This window comes from Apaloderma vittatum, unplaced genomic scaffold (assembly GCF_000703405.1).
Source record: "Apaloderma vittatum isolate BGI_N311 unplaced genomic scaffold, ASM70340v1 scaffold20818, whole genome shotgun sequence".
Taxonomy (NCBI): Eukaryota; Metazoa; Chordata; class Aves; order Trogoniformes; family Trogonidae; genus Apaloderma; species Apaloderma vittatum.
Window position 1 is genome coordinate 3,600 of NW_009731555.1, and position 5,413 is coordinate 9,012.

Consider the following 5,413-nt stretch of genomic DNA (forward strand, 5'->3'; position numbering starts at 1 on the left):
AAAAAAGGACAGTGAGATGATGAAAGGTCATCACCTCCCGAATTCAAAAGGATTCATTTAAGAGCTTGAAGAGCTGGTTTTCTCCCCCCCTACATTTAGTTACTTTGACAGTACCTGGCGTCGAACGCGGCTTTTGAGAGCAGGGAGCTTGGTGGTTGTGATGGGAAAGGATCAGTTCCAGTGAGGCATCTCCTGCTCTGTGTGCGTGTGTCTGTTTAACCTGCGAGTTGTATGTCCTGAAGTGCAGCAAAAAAAAACCAAACACCAAACAAACAAACCCACCTACATTTCACTGTCGCTTCTTTCGCCCCTCCGGCGCGGCGTGTGGTCACAGCATCCCACCGGGGAAACGTCGCTGGAGAGAGAGAGAGAAAAACCCGCGCGGTTAGAAATGTGCTAATGGAGCCTCTTCTGCTCTAGATAAAAAGACAGACCACCCGCCCCCCCTCCTTACCAGGCAGGCAAAAACACTCTTCCATCTGGGCTTCCATAGCTTTGCTTTCTGCTTTCTGTTTCCTAAGCCAAAACCAGATTTTAAAAGCCATCTCCCCCAACACCCTTTCCTTGCACGTGAACGGCTTGCAGCGCCTCGCCCCCTCCCCGTAGCGAGATAAATGACCTGCTCTTTGACTCACACTGTGTCCTTCTCTCTCCCTTCTCCTTAACCTTTCCCATCCCGCTTCAACTCCCGGCCATACAGAGAATGAACAGCCTTCCCTCGTTTGGTTTGACAGAGGAAAGTTTTATTTGACTTTCGAAGGTAAGTAGTGCATAGCATACCCGGTAATGACTTGCTCCCCTTGCTCTTGCTCTCTGACTCCCGGGGTTTCCTTCAAAGGCTCCAGTCCAGCTTTCCGTGCAAAAATGCTATGGCTACTTAGATGACATCGCAAGGTCGGCCAGAATAATTTTTATTTGTGCCATTTGTCCCGATGATCTGCTTCCCTGTTTATTTATTCATTTAAAAAGAAAAGAAAAAAAAAAACAAAAAACCAACAAAACACATAGAAAAAGCAAAAAGAAAACAAAACCCCAAAAGAATATTCTCATACCGAGACTGCGGTGAAAACCAGAGAGCGGAACCGCTTGCACTGCCGAGGAACTTGACTCTGTCAACCAGGGCTTCTTTCTACTCTCCCTCGTGAGTTGCTCGTTACCCCACAGCGCGATTAATTAAAAACCAAAGGGCGACAAATTCTCCACTGAGCCTCCCATCAGATTTTTTGGGGGCGAGCACTTGGGCGTGTGGCAGCACCACCAGCAAGCCGAGCAGAAATGCCCCCCAGGTTGTGATGCTAGGGGCGGCTGGTCGGAGGCGTTGCGGGTTTTTCGTTGACGAGAAGGCAATTTGGGGAGGGTGCAGGGAGAGGGGAGATTGTTTCGGGAGAGCTTCTCTGAGCAGCATCCTGCCTTGGAGAGGGCAGAGGCTTTGGGGGAAGGTTCACCTTGTGCCTCTGTTTTTCTTAAATATCAGGAAGGTTTGCCGGCAGCAGGGAGAGGTGCTTTAAAACCTGGAGGAAGCTCTCTGAAGGCGTAGCACTGCCTGCGGGCAGAGCGGGGCTGCGATGGGGATGCTGCTGGCACGGGGCACACCACAGCGCGGTTTCCATGGGGCTGGCTCCCTGTGGAGCGTGTTCCACCCGTGGCCCCTTCACTGAGCGTGACATATGCTGGACTTTATCATCTCAGAGGTCTTTTCCAGTCTCAACAATTCTGTGATTCCGTGGGTGTTTCTGAAGTAAACCCTGGGTCAGCGAGTGTGACGGCAGCAGAAGGCAAGGGTGAAGCTGGCAGTGACTAAGGGGACTGGCAAGGAACTCTTCCTCCCCATCCTCATTGCAGTTTTGCTATTTCCAGAAAAAAAAAATTTTAAAAAAATCCTATGTTTCCTTACCATGTGCCAAGTGCCTGCTGGGAGCTTTGGGAAGAGCTGAGCATGGAAGGGCAGGGGCTGGGCTGGGTGGAAGCGGCATTATCCCTCAGCTCGTGGACAGTGGTGTTGATAGGGCTGAGGACAAAGGTTGGACTCGATGATCTTGAAGATCCCTTCCGAATGGAACCGTTCTCTGGTCCTGCGATTCTATGATCCTGACTCGGCGCATCCCTGCTGACCCCCTCGCTCTGAGTTTCCTCTTTGCTCAGTCTAGCATTTGGGGTTTTTCTTGTGGTTTTATGTAGTTTTTTAAGTGGTGTATTTGAATCCTTGTACCTGCTCTGGCGTCTGAATGGTCTAGAGCGAGGCGAGGGCTGGTTTGCCCAGGACAGCAGGGCTGCCAGAGCGCAGCGCTGCCTCCAGGCTCATCTCGCATCCTGTCTCGCTGTTGCATGCTGGATTTCCTTATCTAGCCCTAAATATTTGAGCCCAGCTTAACAAAACAAAGCTAAACGTCAGTGCTCATCTCTAGGGAGGTGAAAGGAGAGCTGCTGAGTTTGGTACCTATAACTCATGGGCATGAAATGCCAGAAGAGAAATGATCTTTAATACGATTTCTAAGTTTAGGTTTTTTTGGTGCTAAGATCCGTGTATTTGCAGAACGTGAGGAAGTGTGTTTGCATATTGCAGCTTTGGTGACGCTCTCCTGGGTGCCAGGATCATGGGTACCCAGCCGTCCTTACTCCACATCTGTATTTTCCACATTTCTGTAGAGAAAAGTAAGGGAAATGATCCTGGGGCACTACTTATGGCTGGAACCACAGCTCTGTAAAGTGGATTATTTTTTTCCTCCAGTGTTATCAGGTCATTCTGCCAAAATGGAAAGTTTCTAAAAATTACTTCCGAAGCAGCTACTGAAAAGCTAGATTTTTGGTGGAGGCGTGCCACTGTAATTAGATTTGCTTCTCAAGTTTCTGGAAAAGAATTCTAGGGTTTAAAATGGATAATACTTTTCTTACTACATTAAGGTTTTTATTAAAAATACTGTTTCATCTCTGAAGCCATTAAGAGGAGAATATATAGGTTTGTGAGGGAGGAGTGGAGGGAGTCGAGAACCCTGGATGCCAATTACACCTACGTGATTTTTATTGCAAGTCGGGTTGGAAATGTGGAGGATGTTTTGTGGCTGTCGCTGTCCAGATGAATTCAGATTTTCAAAGCTGAGCCTGGCAATAGAGACACGTGAGACAACCTGGTTTATTCTTGCCCATGGGATTTTTCATTCTGGGGAATGAAAGAATCTCATATAGGTACAGAGGAACGGTGGAAGGAATGAGAGACTGAAAACGAGGGAGAAGGCACGCTGGTCTGAGAGACATCTACCCCTCACTCGATGCTCCTCTGCAGGGTTTAGACTAAACTGTGCTGCAGTCGCAGTGTGCGTGTTTAAGAGGTGGTTTTATCCCTCTCCCAAAGGATAGTGATTATATTGTCAAGGATTGTGGGCTTTGCTGCTGCTGGATGGCTAAAGACCTTCCTCTCGCCTTCCCTGCCGAGATAAACCTGGTGGTTTTGAATCTCACCCGTGTTTCGGAGTGGATGCAATGAGAACATCTCATCCCGTTCAGCTGGTTTCGCCGTGCTGGCAGGGGGGTCGTCACTCTGGGTGTGGGGAACGAGGATGCTCTCCCTTTGCTAACCCAGAAGTGGTGTCCGTGGAAAGAATTTATTAAAAACTACGTTATCCTTCAGTCCGTGGGTTTGGGGAGCTGCCCCCGCCTTCGCGTGTGGCTGGCGCTGACAAGAAGCGTCCGTTTGCTGAGTGAGTCTCTGATGCAGAACTCGGGGCTGCGGCCTCAAAAGTGGCCGTGCCACCTCCCCGGGGTCGATAGGATGATTAATGTGGGTGTGACGAGGGGTCTCTCGGGTGCAGGCGAGGTGCTCACTCCGCTCGTCTGGTGTGCTGGGACAGCCGGAAGCGCTGCACTTAGGAGCATCATTATTCGGGGCTGTGGCTGAAATCACTTATTCCAGCGAGTCTCTTAAGACCAGGAGGGAGACACGTGGCTACACGAATTTTTCACACCCTTTCAGGCTACGTTAGACATTTGAAGGGAAAATCCCCACGCCAGAGAGGCTCATCTGCGCTTTTAGGAGAGAGCAACGTTGGTTTTATACGTCAATGCACTGCCTGCACGGATGCAGTTGTAAGGTGCAAGGAATCCCCCTTGTCTGCCAGTGCCACGTTATCTCACAATTAACATATCAAAACTCAAAAGTGCAGTTTCAGTGACAGCAGGAAACGTTGCGAATCTTGATTTCCTGCACCCAAACCCCATTATTTACTCGCATAAAATTTCCACCAGGACCTTACAGAGTGTCAACGCCGCGGCAGATTGCTTAGACATGAAGCAACAAAGAGCAAGGCAGTGGTGGGAAGTAGCAGCTAAAGAAGGGAGGGGGTTATTTCTGAAGACCACCTGAGCAGCAAAGCAGGAGCTCACCAGAAACATGCCGTGTCTTTGCTCAGCCGCTTTGCTTTTCCCTCGCCCCGCTGCCCACGGAGGTGCTGTGCTTCTGCGGGGCTGGTGTTTAATCCTGCGTGTTTGGGCTGGCGCTGGCACATGCTTGCACCCTCTAACCAAAACCCTGGGCTGAATTAACAGCCCGTTTCACCTGTTTCAGACCCTGTAAATGAAGGTAATGGAGTAAGGGGGTGTCGTGTAAGCTTTGTGACTCCTTTTTTAGCTTGTTTGAGGAAAACTAATTTTCTTGTTTAACCTGACATAAAGGGTGGTAGAAAAAAACAAACAAACAAACAAACAAAAAAAGGTTCCAAAATGGTGCTTTGCAGAAAAATAGAGAAGGCTGAAGTGGCGGTGCCAGGGTGGGGGTGGTGACCACCTGAGGACTTTTTTGGGTACCCAGGGGGTCAGTGCCTCGGGTGGGCAACCAGACGCTAACCCCGGGCTGATCTTTCGGCACTTTCCCGAGGGGAAAGGCGAGGGATTTGCTGTGGCAACAAACCCTGCTCGCTCCCCTCTTGATGCGGGGCAGGACATTATTGCCCCACACAGGGTTTCCAGCATGCCCAGGGCTTCTAGCGTACGCGTGCGGTGGTGCTTCCACCTGCAAAAGGGTTTTGTCAGAGACAGACGTTCCTGGCCAGCGAAGGGAAACCTGCGTGTGACAGCAAAAGGGGAATTATTTCAGAGCCTGGCTGGTGTCCGTGGATGCACAGCACAACCGCAAACTAACGCCCCCCCCCTTTTTTTTTTCTTTTTTAATCATCGAAATAAACCGCGGATCGATTGCTCCACCTTTTGCACCCCGATTCCCATGTTCTCCTCTATAGTTCCAGATCGCTGGTGATTTGCAGATTAGCAGCTGGGGAAGGAGGGGGGGGGCTGCCAGGAGAGGGACTGTGGGTGTCCCCGCAGGTCGGGGTCCATAGGCAAGAGTTCAGGGGAGGGGGGATCCTGCCGACGTCCCGCTTTCCTGGCCCAGGGACACCGAACCTCCCCAGCCCCTCTTGCTGGG